This window comes from Pleurodeles waltl, chromosome 2_2, assembly GCF_031143425.1.
Source record: "Pleurodeles waltl isolate 20211129_DDA chromosome 2_2, aPleWal1.hap1.20221129, whole genome shotgun sequence".
NCBI classification, from domain to species: domain Eukaryota; kingdom Metazoa; phylum Chordata; class Amphibia; order Caudata; family Salamandridae; genus Pleurodeles; species Pleurodeles waltl.
The window spans coordinates 28,752,604-28,770,992 of record NC_090439.1 but is presented as its reverse complement, the minus strand read 5'-3'; positions in this window follow the sequence as shown (position 1 = coordinate 28,770,992).

The following is an 18,389-nucleotide window of genomic DNA, read 5'->3' as shown; positions in this document are numbered from 1 at the left end:
TTGGATTCCCCTAGGTCTCTAGTTTTCAGAAATGCACAGGTTTGGTAGGTTTCCCTAGGTGGCGGCTGAGCTACAGGCCAAAATCTACAGGTAGGCACTTTGCAAAACACACCTCTGTTTTCCTTCACAAATTTGGATGTGTCCACGTTGCGCTTTGGGGCGTTTTCTGTCGCGGGCGCTAGGCCTACCCACACAAGTGAGGTATCATTTTTATCGGGAGACGTGGGGGAACGCTGGGTGGAAGGAAATTTGTGGCTCCTCTCAGATTCCAGAACTTTCTGCCACAGAAATGTGAGGAACATGTGTTTTTTTAGCCAAATTTTGAGATTTGCAAAGGATTCTGGGTAACAGAACCTGGTCCGAGCCACACAAGTCACCCCATCTTGGATTCCCCTAGGTCTCTAGTTTTCAGAAATGCACAGGTTTGGTAGGTTTTCCTAGGTGGCGGCTGAGCTACAAGCCAAAATCTACAGGGAGGCACTTTGCAAAAAACACCTCTGTTTTCCTTCAAAAATGTGGCTGTGTCCACGTTGCGCTTTGGGGCGTTTTCTGTCGCGGGCGCTAGGCCTACCCACACAAGTGAGGTATCATTTTTATCGGGAGACGTGGGGGAACGCTGGGTGGAAGGAAATTCATGGCTCCTCTCAGATTCCAGAACTTTCTGCCACAGAAATGTGAGGAACATGTGTTTTTTAGCCAAATTTTGAGGTTTGCAAACGATTCTGGGTAACAGAACCTGGTCCGAGCCACACAAGTCACCCCATCTTGGATTCCCCTAGGTCTCTAGTTTCAGAAATGCACAGTTTGGTAGGTTTCCCTAGGTGGCGGCTGAGCTACAGGCCAAAATCTACAGGTAGACACTTTGCAAAACACACCTCTGTTTTCCTTCACAAATTTGGATGTGTCCACGTTGCGCTTTGGGGCGTTTTCAGTCGCGGGCGCTAGGCCTACCCACACAAGTGAGGTATCATTTTTATCGGGAGACGTGGGGAACGCTGGGTGGAAGGAAATTTGTGGCTCCTCTCAGATTCCAGAACTTTCTGCCACAGAAATGTGAGGAACATGTGTTTTTTTTAGCCAAATTTGAGATTTGCAAAGGATTCTGGGTAACAGAACCTGGTCCGAGCCACACAAGTCACCCCATCTTGGATTCCCTAGGTCTCTAGTTTTCAGAAATGCACAGGTTTGGTAGGTTTCCCTAGGTGGCGGCTGAGCTACAGGCCAAAATCTACAGGTAGGCACTTTGCAAAAAACACCTCTGTTTTCCTTCACAAATTTGGATGTGTCCACGTTGCGCTTTGGGGCGTTTCCTGTCGCGGGCGCTAGTCCTACCCACACAAGTGAGGTATCATTTTTATCAGGAGACGTGGGGGAACGCTGGTGGAAGGAAATTTGTGGCTCCTCTCAGATTCCAGAACTTTCTGCCACAGAAATGTTAGGAACATGTTTTTTTTTAGCCAAATTTGAGGTTTGCAAAGGATTCTGGGTAACAGAACCTGGTCCGAGCCACACAAGTCACCCCATCTTGGATTCTCCTAGGTCTCTAGTTTTGAGAAATGCACAGGTTTGGTAGGTTTCCCTAGGTGGCGGCTGAGCTACAGGCCAAAATCTACAGGTAGGCACTTTGCAAAAAACACCTCTGTTTTCCTTCAAAAATTTGGCTGTGTCCACGTTGCGCTTTGGGGCATTTCCTGTCACGGGCGCTAGACCTACGCACACAAGTGAGGTATCATTTTTATCAGGAGACGTGGGGGAACGCTGGGTGGAAGGAAATTCGTGGCTCCTCTCAGATTCCAGAACTTTCTGCCACAGAAATATTAATATTAGGAACATGTGTTTTTTTAGCCAAATTTTGAGGTTTGCAAAGGATTCTGGGTAACAGAACCTGGTCCGAGCCACACAAGTCACCCCATCTGGGATTCCCCTAGGTGTCTAGTTTTCAGAAATGCACAGGCTTGGTAGGTTTCCCTAGGTGGCGGCTGAGCTACAAGCCAAAATCTACAGGTAGGCACTTTGCAAAAAACACCTCTGTTTTCCTTCACAAATTTGGTTGTGTCCACGTTGCGCTTTGGGGCGTTTTCTGTCGCGGACGCTAGGCCTACCCACACAAGTGAGGTATCATTTTTATCGGGAGACGTGGGGGAACGCTGGGTGGAAGGAAATTTGTGGCTCCTCTCAGATTCCAGAACTTTCTGCCACAGAAATATGAGGAACATGTGTTTTTTTAGCCAAATTTTGAGGTTTGCAAAGGATTCTGGGTAACAGAACCTAGTCCGAGCCACACAAGTCACCCCATCTGGGATTCCCCTAGGTGTCTAGTTTTCAGAAATGCACAGGCTTGGTAGGTTACCCTAGGTGGCGGCTGAGCTACAAGCCAAAATCTACAGGTAGGCACTTTGCAAAAAACACCTCTGTTTTCCTTCACAAATTTGGATGTGTCCACGTTGCGCTTTGGGGCATTTCCTGTCACGGGCGCTAGACCTACGCACACAAGTGAGGTATCATTTTTATCAGGAGACGTGGGGGAACGGTGGGTGGAAGGAAATTCGTGGCTCCTCTCGGATTCCAGAACTTTCTGCCACAGAAATGTGAGGAACATGTGTTTTTTTAGCCAAATTTTGAGATTTGCAAAGGATTCTGGGTAACATAACCTGGTCCGAGCCACACAAGTCACCCCATCTTGGATTCCCCTAGGTCTCTAGTTTTCAGAAATGCACAGGTTTGGTAGGTTTCCCTAGGTGGCGGCTGAGCTACAGGCCAAAATCTACAGGTAGGCACTTTGCAAAACACACCTCTGTTTTCCTTCACAAATTTGGATGTGTCCACGTTGCGCTTTGGGGCGTTTTCTGTCGCGGGCGCTAGGCCTACCCACACAAGTGAGGTATCATTTTTATCGGGAGACGTGGGGGAACGCTGGGTGGAAGGAAATTTGTGGCTCCTCTCAGATTCCAGAACTTTCTGCCACAGAAATGTGAGGAACATGTGTTTTTTTAGCCAAATTTTGAGATTTGCAAAGGATTCTGGGTAACAGAACCTGGTCCGAGCCACACAAGTCACCCCATCTTGGATTCCCCTAGGTCTCTAGTTTTCAGAAATGCACAGGTTTGGTAGGTTTTCCTAGGTGGCGGCTGAGCTACAAGCCAAAATCTACAGGGAGGCACTTTGCAAAAAACACCTCTGTTTTCCTTCAAAAATTTGGCTGTGTCCACGTTGCGCTTTGGGGCATTTCCTGTCACGGGCGCTAGGCCTACACACACAAGTGAGGTATCATTTTTATCGGGAGATGTGGGGGAACGCTGGGTGGAAGGAAATTCGTGGCTCCTCTCAGATTCCAGAACTTTCTGCCACAGAAATGTGAGGAACATGTGTTTTTTTAGCCAAATTTTGAGGTTTGCAAAGGATTCTGGGAAACAGAACCTGGTCCGAGCCACACAAGTCACCCCATCTTGGATTCCCCTAGGTCTCTAGTTTTCAGAAATGCACAGGTTTGGTAGGTTTCCCTAGGTGGCGGCTGAGCTACAGGCCAAAATCTACAGGTAGGCACTTTGCAAAAAACACCTCTGTTTTCCTTCAAAAATGTGGCTGTGTCCACGTTGCGCTTTGGGGCATTTCCTGTCACGGGCGCTAGACCTACGCACACAAGTGAGGTATCATTTTTATCAGGAGACGTGGGGGAACGCTGGGTGGAAGGAAATTCGTGGCTCCTCTCAGATTCCAGAACTTTCTGCCACAGAAATATGAGGAACATGTGTTTTTTTAGCCAAATTTTGAGGTTTGCAAAGGATTCTGGGTAACAGAACCTGGTCCGAGCCACACAAGTCACCCCATCTTGGATTCCCCTAGGTGTCTAGTTTTCAGAAATGCACAGGCTTGGTAGGTTTCCCTAGGTGGCGGCTGAGCTACAAGCCAAAATCTACAGGTAGGCACTTTGCAAAAAACACCTCTGTTTTCCTTCACAAATTTGGATGTGTCCACGTTGCGCTTTGGGGCGTTTTCTGTCGCGGACGCTAGGCCTACCCACACAAGTGAGGTATCATTTTTATCGGGAGACGTGGGGGAACGCTGGGTGGAAGGAAATTTGTGGCTCCTCTCAGATTCCAGAACTTTCTGCCACAGAAATGTGAGGAACATGTGTTTTTTTAGCCAAATTTTGAGATTTGCAAAGGATTCTGGGTAACAGAACCTGGTCCGAGCCACACAAGTCACCCCATCTTGGATTCCCCTAGGTCTCTAGTTTTCAGAAATGCACAGGTTTGGTAGGTTTCCCTAGGTGGCGGCGGAGCTGCAGGCCAAAATCTACAGGTAGGCACTTTGCAAAACACACCTCTGTTTTCCTTCACAAATTTGGATGTGTCCACATTGCGCTTTGGGGCGTTTTCTGTCGCGGGCGCTAGGCCTACCCACACAAGTGAGGTATCATTGTTATCGGGAGACATGGGGGAACGCTGGGTGGAAGGAAATTTGTGGCTCCTCTCAGATTCCAGAACTTTCTGCCACAGAAATGTGAGGAACATGTGTTTTTTTAGCCAAATTTTGAGATTTGCAAAGGATTCTGGGTAACAGAACCTGGTCCGAGCCACACAAGTCACCCCATCTTGGATTCCCCTAGGTCTCTAGTTTTCAGAAATGCACAGGTTTGGTAGGTTTCCCTAGGTGGCGGCTGAGCTACAGGCCAAAATCTACAGGTAGGCACTTTGCAAAAAACACCTCTGTTTTCCTTCAAAAATGTGGCTGTGTCCACGTTGCGCTTTGGGGCATTTCCTGTCACGGGCGCTAGACCTACGCACACAAGTGAGGTATCATTTTTATCAGGAGACGTGGGGGAACGCTGGGTGGAAGGAAATTCGTGGCTCCTCTCAGATTCCAGAACTTTCTGCCACAGAAATGTGAGGAACATGTGTTTTTTTTAGCCAAATTTTGAGGTTTGCAAAGGATTCTGGGTAACAGAACCTGGTCCGAGCCACACAAGTCACCCCATCTTGGATTCCCCTAGGTCCCTAGTTTTCAGAAATGCACAGGTTTGGTAGGTTTCCCTAGGTGGCGGCTGAGCTACAGGCCAAAATCTACAGGTAGGCACTTTGCAAAAAACACCTCTGTTTTCCTTCAAAAATTTGTCTGTGTCCACGTTGCGCTTTGGGGCATTTCCTGTCACGGGCGCTAGGCCTACGCACACAAGTGAGGTATCATTTTTATCGGGAGACGTGGGGGAACGCTGGGTGGAAGGAAATTCGTGGCTCCTCTCAGATTCCAGAACTTTCTGCCACAGAAATGTGAGGAACATGTGTTTTTTTAGCCAAATTTTGAGGTCTGCAAAGGATTCTGGGTAACAGAACCTGGTCCGAGCCACACAAGTCACCCCATCTTGGATTCCCCTAGGTCTCTAGTTTTCAGAAATGCACAGGTTTGGTAGGTTTCCCTAGGTGGCGGCTGAGCTAAAGGCCAAAATCTACAGGTAGGCACTTTGCAAAAAACACCTCTGTTTTCCTTCACAAATTTGGATGTGTCCACGTTGCGCTTTGGGGCGTTTTCTGTCGCGGGCGCTAGGCCTACCCACACAAGTGAGGTATCATTTTTATCGAGAGACGTGGGGAACGCTGGGTCGAAGGAAATTTGTGGCTCCTCTCAGATTCCAGAACTTTCTGCCACAGAAATGTGAGGAACATGTGTTTTTTTAGCCAAATTTTTAGATTTGCAAAGGATTCTGGGTAACAGAACCTGGTCCGAGCCACACAAGTCACCCCATCTTGGATTCCCCTAGGTCTCTAGTTTTCAGAAATGCACAGGTTTGGTAGGTTTCCCTAGGTGGCGGCTGAGCTACAAGCCAAAATCTACAGGGAGGCACTTTGCAAAAAACACCTCTGTTTTCCTTCAAAAATTTGGATGTGTCCACGTTGCGCTTTGGGGCATTTCCTGTCACGGGCGCTAGGCCTACGCACACAAGTGAGGTATCATTTTTATCGGGAGACGTGGGGGAACGCTGGGTGGAAGGAAATTCGTGGCTCCTCTCAGATTCCAGAACTTTCTGCCACAGAAATGTTAGGAACATGTGTTTTTTTAGCCAAATTTTGAGGTTTGCAAAGGATTCTGGGTAACAGAACCTGGTCCGAGCCACACAAGTCACCCCATCTTGGATTCCCCTAGGTCTCTAGTTTTCAGAAATGCACAGGTTTGGTAGGTTTCCCTAGGTGGCGGCTGAGCTACAGGCCAAAATCTACAGGTAGGCACTTTGCAAAAAACACCTCTGTTTTCCTTCAAAAATTTGGCTGTGTCCACGTTGCGCTTTGGGGCATTTCCTGTCACGGGCGCTAGGCCTATGCACACAAGTGAGGTATCATTTTTATCGGGAGACATGGGGGAACGCTGGGTGGAAGGAAATTCGTGGCTCCTCTCAGATTCCAGAACTTTCTGCCACAGAAATATGAGGAACATGTGTTTTTTTAGCCAAATTTTGAGGTTTGCAAAGGATTCTGGGTAACAGAACCTGGTCCGAGCCACACAAGTCACCCCATCTTGGATTCCCCTAGGTCTCTAGTTTTCAGAAATGCACAGTTTGGTAGGTTTCCCTAGGTGGCGGCTGAGCTACAGGCCAAAATCTACAGGTAGGCACTTTGCAAAAAACACCTCTGTTTTCCTTCACAAATTTGGATGTGTCCACGTTGCGCTTTGGGGCGTTTCCTGTCGCGGGCGCTAGTCCTAGCCACACAAGTGAGGTATCATTTTTATCGGGAGACGTGGGGGAACGCTGGGTGGAAGGAAATTTGTGGCTCCTCTCAGATTCCAGAACTTTCTGCCACAGAAATGTTAGGAACATGTGTTTTTTTAGCCAAATTTTGAGGTTTGCAAAGGATTCTGGGTAACAGAACCTGGTCCGAGCCACACAAGTCACCCCATCTTGGATTCCCCTAGGTCTCTAGTTTTCAGAAATGCACAGGTTTGGTAGGTTTCCCTAGGTGGCGGCTGAGCTACAGGCCAAAATCTACAGGTAGGCACTTTGCAAAAAACACCTCTGTTTTCCTTCAAAAATTTGGCTGTGCCCACGTTGCGCTTTGGGGCATTTCCTGTCACGGGCGCTAGGCCTACCCCCACAAGTGAGGTATCATTTTTATCGGGAGACGTGGGGGAAAGCTGGGTCGAAGGAAATTCGTGGCTCCTCTCAGATTCCAGAACTTTCTGCCACAGAAATGTGAGGAACATGTGTTTTTTTAGCCAAATTTTGAGGTTTGCAAAGGATTCTGGGTAACAGAACCTGGTCCGAGCCACACAAGTCACCCCATCTTGGATTCCCCTAGGTCTCTAGTTTTCAGACATGCACAGGTTTGGTAGGTTTCCCTAGGTGGCGGCTGAGCTACAGGCCAAAATCTACAGGTAGGCACTTTGCAAAAAACACCTCTGTTTTCCTTCACAAATTTGGATGTGTCCACGTTGCACTTTGGGGCGTTTTCTGTCGCGGGCGCTAGGCCTACCCACACAAGTGAGGTATCATTTTTATCGGGAGACATGGGGGAACGCTGGGTAAAAGGAAATTTGTGGCTCCTCTCAGATTCCAAAACTTTCTGCCACAGAAATGTTAGGAACATGTGTTTTTTTAGGCAAATTTTGAGGTTTGCAAAGGATTCTGGGTAACAGAACCTGGTCCGAGCCACACAAGTCACCCCATCTTGGATTCCCCTAGGTCTCTAGTTTTCAGAAATGCACAGGTTTGGTAGGTTTCCCTAGGTGGCGGCTGAGCTACAGGCCAAAATCTACAGGTAGGCACTTTGCAAAAAACACCGCTGTTTTCCTTCAAAAATTTGGCTGTGTCTACGTTGCGCTTTGGGGCGTTTCCTGTCGCGGGCGCTAGGCCTACCCACACAAGTGAGGTATCATTTTTATCGGGAGACGTGGGGGAACGCTGGGTAAAAGGAAATTTGTGGCTCCTCTCAGATTCCAGAACTTTCTGCCACAGAAATGTTAGGAACATGTGTTTTTTTAGCCAAATTTTGAGGTTTGCAAAGGATTCTGGGTAACAGAACCTGGTCCGAGCCACACAAGTCACCCCATCTTGGATTCCCCTAGGTCTCTAGTTTTCAGAAATGCACAGTTTGGTAGGTTTCCCTAGGTGGCGGCTGAGCTACAGGCCAAAATCTACAGGTAGACACTTTGCAAAACACACCTCTGTTTTCCTTCACAAATTTGGATGTGTCCACGTTGCGCTTTGGGGCGTTTTCTGTCGCGGGCGCTAGGCCTACCCACACAAGTGAGGTATCATTTTTATCGGGAGACGTGGGGGAACGCTGGGTGGAAGGAAATTCATGGCTCCTCTCAGATTCCAGAACTTTCTGCCACAGAAATGTGAGGAACATGTGTTTTTTTAGCCAAATTTTGAGGTTTGCAAACGATTCTGGGTAACAGAACCTGGTCCGAGCCACACAAGTCACCCCATCTTGGATTCCCCTAGGTCTCTAGTTTTCAGAAATGCACAGTTTGGTAGGTTTCCCTAGGTGGCGGCTGAGCTACAGGCCAAAATCTACAGGTAGACACTTTGCAAAACACACCTCTGTTTTCCTTCACAAATTTGGATGTGTCCACGTTGCGCTTTGGGGCGTTTTCAGTCGCGGGCGCTAGGCCTACCCACACAAGTGAGGTATCATTTTTATCGGGAGACGTGGGGGAACGCTGGGTGGAAGGAAATTTGTGGCTCCTCTCAGATTCCAGAACTTTCTGCCACAGAAATGTGAGGAACATGTGTTTTTTTAGCCAAATTTTGAGATTTGCAAAGGATTCTGGGTAACAGAACCTGGTCCGAGCCACACAAGTCACCCCATCTTGGATTCCCCTAGGTCTCTAGTTTTCAGAAATGCACAGGTTTGGTAGGTTTCCCTAGGTGGCGGCTGAGCTACAGGCCAAAATCTACAGGTAGGCACTTTGCAAAAAACACCTCTGTTTTCCTTCACAAATTTGGATGTGTCCACGTTGCGCTTTGGGGCGTTTCCTGTCGCGGGCGCTAGTCCTACCCACACAAGTGAGGTATCATTTTTATCAGGAGACGTGGGGGAACGCTGGGTGGAAGGAAATTTGTGGCTCCTCTCAGATTCCAGAACTTTCTGCCACAGAAATGTTAGGAACATGTTTTTTTTTAGCCAAATTTTGAGGTTTGCAAAGGATTCTGGGTAACAGAACCTGGTCCGAGCCACACAAGTCACCCCATCTTGGATTCTCCTAGGTCTCTAGTTTTGAGAAATGCACAGGTTTGGTAGGTTTCCCTAGGTGGCGGCTGAGCTACAGGCCAAAATCTACAGGTAGGCACTTTGCAAAAAACACCTCTGTTTTCCTTCAAAAATTTGGCTGTGTCCACGTTGCGCTTTGGGGCATTTCCTGTCACGGGCGCTAGACCTACGCACACAAGTGAGGTATCATTTTTATCAGGAGACGTGGGGGAACGCTGGGTGGAAGGAAATTCGTGGCTCCTCTCAGATTCCAGAACTTTCTGCCACAGAAATATGAGGAACATGTGTTTTTTTAGCCAAATTTTGAGGTTTGCAAAGGATTCTGGGTAACAGAACCTGGTCCGAGCCACACAAGTCACCCCATCTGGGATTCCCCTAGGTGTCTAGTTTTCAGAAATGCACAGGCTTGGTAGGTTTCCCTAGGTGGCGGCTGAGCTACAAGCCAAAATCTACAGGTAGGCACTTTGCAAAAAACACCTCTGTTTTCCTTCACAAATTTGGTTGTGTCCACGTTGCGCTTTGGGGCGTTTTCTGTCGCGGACGCTAGGCCTACCCACACAAGTGAGGTATCATTTTTATCGGGAGACGTGGGGGAACGCTGGGTGGAAGGAAATTTTTGGCTCCTCTCAGATTCCAGAACTTTCTGCCACAGAAATATGAGAAACGTGTTTTTTTTTAGCCAAATTTTGAGGTTTGCAAAGGATTCTGGGTAACAGAACCTAGTCCGAGCCACACAAGTCACCCCATCTGGGATTCCCCTAGGTGTCTAGTTTTCAGAAATGCACAGGCTTGGTAGGTTTCCCTAGGTGGCGGCTGAGCTACAAGCCAAAATCTACAGGTAGGCACTTTGCAAAAAACACCTCTGTTTTCCTTCACAAATTTGGATGTGTCCACGTTGCGCTTTGGGGCATTTCCTGTCACGGGCGCTAGACCTACGCACACAAGTGAGGTATCATTTTTATCAGGAGACGTGGGGGAACGGTGGGTGGAAGGAAATTCGTGGCTCCTCTCGGATTCCAGAACTTTCTGCCACAGAAATGTGAGGAACATGTGTTTTTTTAGCCAAATTTTGAGATTTGCAAAGGATTCTGGGTAACATAACCTGGTCCGAGCCACACAAGTCACCCCATCTTGGATTCCCCTAGGTCTCTAGTTTTCAGAAATGCACAGGTTTGGTAGGTTTCCCTAGGTGGCGGCTGAGCTACAGGCCAAAATCTACAGGTAGGCACTTTGCAAAACACACCTCTGTTTTCCTTCACAAATTTGGATGTGTCCACGTTGCGCTTTGGGGCGTTTTCTGTCGCGGGCGCTAGGCCTACCCACACAAGTGAGGTATCATTTTTATCGGGAGACGTGGGGGAACGCTGGGTGGAAGGAAATTTGTGGCTCCTCTCAGATTCCAGAACTTTCTGCCACAGAAATGTGAGGAACATGTGTTTTTTTAGCCAAATTTTGAGATTTGCAAAGGATTCTGGGTAACAGAACCTGGTCCGAGCCACACAAGTCACCCCATCTTGGATTCCCCTAGGTCTCTAGTTTTCAGAAATGCACAGGTTTGGTAGGTTTTCCTAGGTGGCGGCTGAGCTACAAGCCAAAATCTACAGGGAGGCACTTTGCAAAAAACACCTCTGTTTTCCTTCAAAAATTTGGCTGTGTCCACGTTGCGCTTTGGGGCATTTCCTGTCACGGGCGCTAGGCCTACACACACAAGTGAGGTATCATTTTTATCGGGAGACGTGGGGGAACGCTGGGTGGAAGGAAATTCGTGGCTCCTCTCAGATTCCAGAACTTTCTGCCACAGAAATGTGAGGAACATGTGTTTTTTTAGCCAAATTTTGAGGTTTGCAAAGGATTCTGGGAAACAGAACCTGGTCCGAGCCACACAAGTCACCCCATCTTGGATTCCCCTAGGTCTCTAGTTTTCAGAAATGCACAGGTTTGGTAGGTTTCCCTAGGTGGCGGCTGAGCTACAGGCCAAAATCTACAGGTAGGCACTTTGCAAAAAACACCTCTGTTTTCCTTCAAAAATTTGGCTGTGTCCACGTTGCCCTTTGGGGCATTTCCTGTCACGGGCGCTAGGCCTACGCACACAAGTGAGGTATCATTTTTATCGGGAGAAGTGGGGGAACGCTGGGTGGAAGGAAATTCGTGGCTCCTCTCAGATTCCAGAACTTTCTGCCACAGAAATGTGAGGAACATGTGTTTTTTTAGCCAAATTTTGAGGTTTGCAAAGGATTATGGGTAACAGAACCTGGTCCGAGCCACACAAGTCACCCCATCTGGGATTCCCCTAGGTGTCTAGTTTTCAGAAATGCACAGGCTTGGTAGGTTTCCCTAGGTGGCGGCTGAGCTACAAGCCAAAATCTACAGGTAGGCACTTTGCAAAAAACACCTCTGTTTTCCTTCACAAATTTGGATGTGTCCACGTTGCGCTTTGGGGCGTTTTCTGTCGCGGACGCTAGGCCTACCCACACAAGTGAGGTATCATTTTTATCAGGAGACGTGGGGGAACGCTGGGTGGAAGGAAATTTGTGGCTCCTCTCAGATTCCAGAACTTTCTGCCACAGAAATGTGAGGAACATGTGTTTTTTTAGCCAAATTTTGAGATTTGCAAAGGATTCTGGGTAACAGAACCTGGTCCGAGCCACACAAGTCACCCCATCTTGGATTCCCCTAGGTCTCTAGTTTTCAGAAATGCACAGGTTTGGTAGGTTTCCCTAGGTGGCGGCGGAGCTACAGGCCAAAATCTACAGGTAGGCACTTTGCAAAAAACACCTCTGTTTTCCTTCAAAAATGTGGCTGTGTCCACGTTGCGCTTTGGGGCATTTCCTGTCACGGGCGCTAGACCTACGCACACAAGTGAGGTATCATTTTTATCAGGAGACGTGGGGGAACGCTGGGTGGAAGGAAATTCGTGGCTCCTCTCGGATTCCAGAACTTTCTGCCACAGAAATGTGAGGTACATGTGTTTTTTTAGCCAAATTTCGAGATTTGCAAAGGATTCTGGGTAACATAACCTGGTCCGAGCCACACAAGTCACCCCATCTTGGATTCCCCTAGGTCTCTAGTTTTCAGAAATGCACAGGTTTGGTAGGTTTCCCTAGGTGGCGGCTGAGCTACAGGCCAAAATCTACAGGTAGGCACTTTGCAAAACACACCTCTGTTTTCCTTCACAAATTTGGATGTGTCCACGTTGCGCTTTGGGGCGTTTTCTGTCGCGGGCGCTAGGCCTACCCACACAAGTGAGGTATCATTTTTATCGGGAGACGTGGGGGAACGCTGGGTGGAAGGAAATTTGTGGCTCCTCTCAGATTCCAGAACTTTCTGCCACAGAAATGTGAGGAACATGTGTTTTTTTAGCCAAATTTGGAGATTTGCAAAGGATTCTGGGTAACAGAACCTGGTCCGAGCCACACAAGTCACCCCATCTTGGATTCCCCTAGGTCTCTAGTTTTCAGAAATGCACAGGTTTGGTAGGTTTTCCTAGGTGGCGGCTGAGCTACAAGCCAAAATCTACAGGGAGGCACTTTGCAAAAAACACCTCTGTTTTCCTTCAAAAATTTGGCTGTGTCCACGTTGCGCTTTGGGGCATTTCCTGTCACGGGCGCTAGGCCTACGCACACAAGTGAGGTATCATTTTTATCGGGAGACGTGGGGGAACGCTGGGTGGAAGGAAATTCGTGGCTCCTCTCAGATTCCAGAACTTTCTGCCACAGAAATGTGAGGAACATGTGTTTTTTTAGCCAAATTTTGAGATTTGCAAAGGATTCTGGGTAACAGAACCTGGTCCGAGCCACACAAGTCACCCCATCTTGGATTCCCCTAGGTCTCTAGTTTTCAGAAATGCACAGGTTTGGTAGGTTTCCCTAGGTGGCGGCTGAGCTACAGGCCAAAATCTACAGGTAGGCACTTTGCAAAAAACACCTCTGTTTTCCTTCAAAAATTTGGCTGTGTCCACGTTGCGCTTTGGGGCATTTCCTGTCACGGGCGCTAGACTTACGCACACAAGTGAGGTATCATTTTTATCAGGAGACATGGGGGAACGCTGGGTGGAAGGAAATTCGTGGCTCCTCTCAGATTCCAGAACTTTCTGCCACAGAAATGTGAGGAACATGTGTTTTTTTAGCCAAATTTTGAGATTTGCAAAGGATTCTGGGTGACAGAAACTGGTCCGAGCCACACATGTCACCCCATCTTGGATTCCCCTAGGTCTCTAGTTTTCAGAAATGCACAGGTTTGGTAGGTTTCCCTAGGTGGCGGCTGAGCTACAGGCCAAAATCTACAGGTAGGCACTTTGCAAAAAACACCTCTGTTTTCCTTCACAAATTTGGATGTGTCCACGTTGCGCTTTGGGGCGTTTCCTGTCGCGGGCGCTAGTCCTACCCACACAAGTGAGGTATCATTTTTATCAGGAGACGTGGGGGAACGCTGGGTGGAAGGAAAGTTGTGGCTCCTCTCAGATTCCAGAACTTTCTGCCACAGAAATGTTAGGAACATGTGTTTTTTTAGCCAAATTTTGAGGTTTGCAAAGGATTCTGGGTAACAGAAACTGGTCCGAGCCACACAAGTCACCCCATCTTGGATTCCCCTAGGTCTCTAGTTTTCAGAAATGCACAGGTTTGGTAGGTTTCCCTAGGTGGCGGCTGAGCTACAGGCCAAAATCTACAGGTAGGCACTTTGCAAAAAACACCTCTGTTTTCCTTCAAAAATGTGGCTGTGTCCACGTTGCGCTTTGGGGCATTTCCTGTCACGGGCGCTAGACCTACGCACACAAGTGAGGTATCATTTTTATCAGGAGACGTGGGGGAACGCTGGGTGGAAGGAAATTCGTGGCTCCTCTCAGATTCCAGAACTTTCTGCCACAGAAATATGAGGAACATGTGTTTTTTTAGCCAAATTTTGAGGTTTGCAAAGGATTCTGGGTAACAGAACCTGGTCCGAGCCACACAAGTCACCCCATCTTGGATTCCCCTAGGTGTCTAGTTTTCAGAAATGCACAGGCTTGGTAGGTTTCCCTAGGTGGCGGCTGAGCTACAAGCCAAAATCTACAGGTAGGCACTTTGCAAAAAACACCTCTGTTTTCCTTCACAAATTTGGATGTGTCCACGTTGCGCTTTGGGGCGTTTTCTGTCGCGGACGCTAGGCCTACCCACACAAGTGAGGTATCATTTTTATCGGGAGACGTGGGGGAACGCTGGGTGGAAGGAAATTTGTGGCTCCTCTCAGATTCCAGAACTTTCTGCCACAGAAATGTGAGGAACTTGTGTTTTTTTAGCCAAATTTTGAGATTTGCAAAGGATTCTGGGTAACAGAACCTGGTCCGAGCCACACATGTCACCCCATCTTGGATTCCCCTAGGTCTCTAGTTTTCAGAAATGCACAGGTTTGGTAGGTTTCCCTAGGTGGCGGCTGAGCTACAAGCCAAAATCTACAGGTAGGCACTTTGCAAAAAACACCTCTGTTTTCCTTCAAAAATGTGGCTGTGTCCACGTTGCGCTTTGGGGCATTTCCTGTCACGGGCGCTAGACCTACGCACACAAGTGAGGTATCATTTTTATCAGGAGACGTGGGGGAACGCTGGGTGGAAGGAAATTCGTGGCTCCTCTCAGATTCCAGAACTTTCTGCCACAGAAATGTGAGGAACATGTGATTTTTTAGCCAAATTTTGAGGTTTGCAAAGGATTCTGGGTAACAGAACCTGGTCCGAGCCACACAAGTCACCCCATCTTGGATTCCCCTAGGTCTCTAGTTTTCAGAAATGCACAGGTTTGGTAGGTTTCCCTAGGTGGCGGCTGAGCTACAGGCCAAAATCTACAGGTAGGCACTTTGCAAAAAACACCTCTGTTTTCCTTCAAAAATTTGTCTGTGTCCACGTTGCGCTTTGGGGCATTTCCTGTCACGGGCGCTAGGCCTACGCACACAAGTGAGGTATCATTTTTATCGGGAGACGTGGGGGAACGCTGGGTGGAAGGAAATTCGTGGCTCCTCTCAGATTCCAGAACTTTCTGCCACAGAAATGTGAGGAACATGTGTTTTTTTAGCCAAATTTTGAGGTTTGCAAAGGATTCTGGGTAACAGAACCTGGTCCGAGCCACACAAGTCACCCCATCTTGGATTCCCCTAGGTCTCTAGTTTTCAGAAATGCACAGTTTGGTAGGTTTCCCTAGGTGGCGGCTGAGCTACAGGCCAAAATCTACAGGTAGGCACTTTGCAAAAAACACCTCTGTTTTCCTTCACAAATTTGGATGTGTCCACGTTGCGCTTTGGGGCGTTTCCTGTCGCGGGCGCTAGTCCTAGCCACACAAGTGAGGTATCATTTTTATCGGGAGACGTGGGGGGAACGCTGGGTGGAAGGAAATTTGTGGCTCCTCTCAGATTCCAGAACTTTCTGCCACAGAAATGTTAGGAACATGTGTTTTTTTAGCCAAATTTTGAGGTTTGCAAAGGATTCTGGGTAACAGAACCTGGTCCGAGCCACACAAGTCACCCCATCTTGGATTCCCCTAGGTCTCTAGTTTTCATAAATGCACAGGTTTGGTAGGTTTCCCTAGGTGGCGGCTGAGCTACAGGCCAAAATCTACAGGTAGGCACTTTGCAAAAAACACCTCTGTTTTCCTTCAAAAATTTGGCTGTGCCCACGTTGCGCTTTGGGGCATTTCCTGTCACGGGCGCTAGGCCTACCCCCACAAGTGAGGTATCATTTTTATCGGGAGACGTGGGGGAAAGCTGGGTCGAAGGAAATTCGTGGCTCCTCTCAGATTCCAGAACTTTCTGCCACAGAAATGTGAGGAACATGTGTTTTTTTAGCCAAATTTTGAGGTTTGCAAAGGATTCTGGGTAACAGAACCTGGTCCGAGCCACACAAGTCACCCCATCTTGGATTCCCCTAGGTCTCTAGTTTTCAGACATGCACAGGTTTGGTAGGTTTCCCTAGGTGGCGGCTGAGCTACAGGCCAAAATCTACAGGTAGGCACTTTGCAAAAAACACCTCTGTTTTCCTTCACAAATTTGGATGTGTCCACGTTGCACTTTGGGGCGTTTTCTTTCGCGGGCGCTAGGCCTACCCACACAAGTGAGGTATCATTTTTATCGGGAGACATGGGGGAACGCTGGGTAAAAGGAAATTTGTGGCTCCTCTCAGATTCCAAAACTTTCTGCCACAGATATGTTAGGAACATGTGTTTTTTTAGGCAAATTTTGAGGTTTGCAAAGGATTCTGGGTAACAGAACCTGGTCCGAGCCACACAAGTCACCCCATCTTGGATTCCCCTAGGTCTCTAGTTTTCAGAAATGCACAGTTTGGTAGGTTTCCCTAGGTGGCGGCTGAGCTACAGGCCAAAATCTACAGGTCGACACTTTGCAAAACACACCTCTGTTTTCCTTCACAAATTTGGATGTGTCCACGTTGCGCTTTGGGGCGTTTTCTGTCGCGGGCGCTAAGCCTACCCACACAAGTGAGGTATCATTTTTATCGGGAGACGTGGGGGAACGCTGGGTGGAAGGAAATTCATGGCTCCTCTCAGATTCCAGAACTTTCTGCCACAGAAATGTGAGGAACATGTGTTTTTTTAGCCAAATTTTGAGGTTTGCAAAGGATTCTGGGTAACAGAACCTGGTCCGAGCCACACAAGTCACCCCATCTTGGATTCCCCTAGGTCTCTAGTTTTCAGAAATGCACAGTTTAGTAGGTTTCCCTAGGTGGCGGCTGAGCTACAGGCCAAAATCTACAGGTAGACACTTTGCAAAACACACCTCTGTTTTCCTTCACAAATTTGGATGTGTCCACGTTGCGCTTTGGGGCGTTTTCTGTCGCGGGCGCTAGGCCTACCCACACAAGTGAGGTATCATTTTTATCGGGAGACATGGGGGAACGCTGGGTGGAAGGAAATTTGTGGCTCCTCTCAGATTCCAGAACTTTCTGCCACAGAAATGTGAGGAACATGTGTTTTTTTAGCCAAATTTTGAGATTTGCAAAGGATTCTGGGTAACAGAACCTGGTCCGAGCCACACATGTCACCCCATCTTGGATTCCCCTAGGTCTCTAGTTTTCAGAAATGCACAGGTTTGGTAGGTTTCCCTAGGTGGCGGCTGAGCTACAGGCCAAAATCTACAGGTAGGCACTTTGCAAAAAACACCTCTGTTTTCCTTCAAAAATTTGGCTGTGCCCACGTTGCGCTTTGGGGCATTTCCTGTCACGGGCGCTAGGCCTACCCCCACAAGTGAGGTATCATTTTTATCGGGAGACGTGGGGGAAAGCTGGGTCGAAGGAAATTCGTGGCTCCTCTCAGATTCCAGAACTTTCTGCCACAGAAATGTGAGGAACATGTGTTTTTTTAGCCAAATTTTGAGGTTTGCAAAGGATTCTGGGTAACAGAACCTGGTCCGAGCCACACAAGTCACCCCATCTTGGATTCCCCTAGGTCTTTAGTTTTCAGACATGCACAGGTTTGGTAGGTTTCCCTAGGTGGCGGCTGAGCTACAGGCCAAAATCTACAGGTAGGCACTTTGCAAAAAACACCTCTGTTTTCCTTCACAAATTTGGATGTGTCCACGTTGCACTTTGGGGCGTTTTCTGTCGCGGGCGCTAGGCCTACCCACACAAGTGAGGTATCATTTTTATCGGGAGACATGGGGGAACGCTGGGTAAAAGGAAATTTGTGGCTCCTCTCAGATTCCAAAACTTTCTGCCACAGAAATATTAGGAACATGTGTTTTTTTAGGCAAATTTTGAGGTTTGCAAAGGATTCTGGGTAACAGAACCTGGTCCGAGCCACACAAGTCACCCCATCTTGGATTCCCCTAGGTCTCTAGTTTTCAGAAATGCACAGGTTTGGTAGGTTTCCCTAGGTGGCGGCTGAGCTACAGGCCAAAATCTACAGGTAGGCACTTTGCAAAAAACACCTCTGTTTTCCTTCAAAAATTTGGCTGTGTCTACGTTGCGCTTTGGGGCGTTTCCTGTCGCGGGCGCTAGGCCTACCCACACAAGTGAGGTATCATTTTTATCGGGAGACGTGGGGGAACGCTGGGTAAAAGGAAATTTGTGGCTCCTCTCAGATTCCAGAACTTTCTGCCACAGAAATGTGAGGAACATGTGTTTTTTTAGCCAAATTTTGAGGTTTGCAAAGGATTCTGGGTAACAGAACCTGGTCCGAGCCACACAAGTCACCCCATCTTGGATTCCCC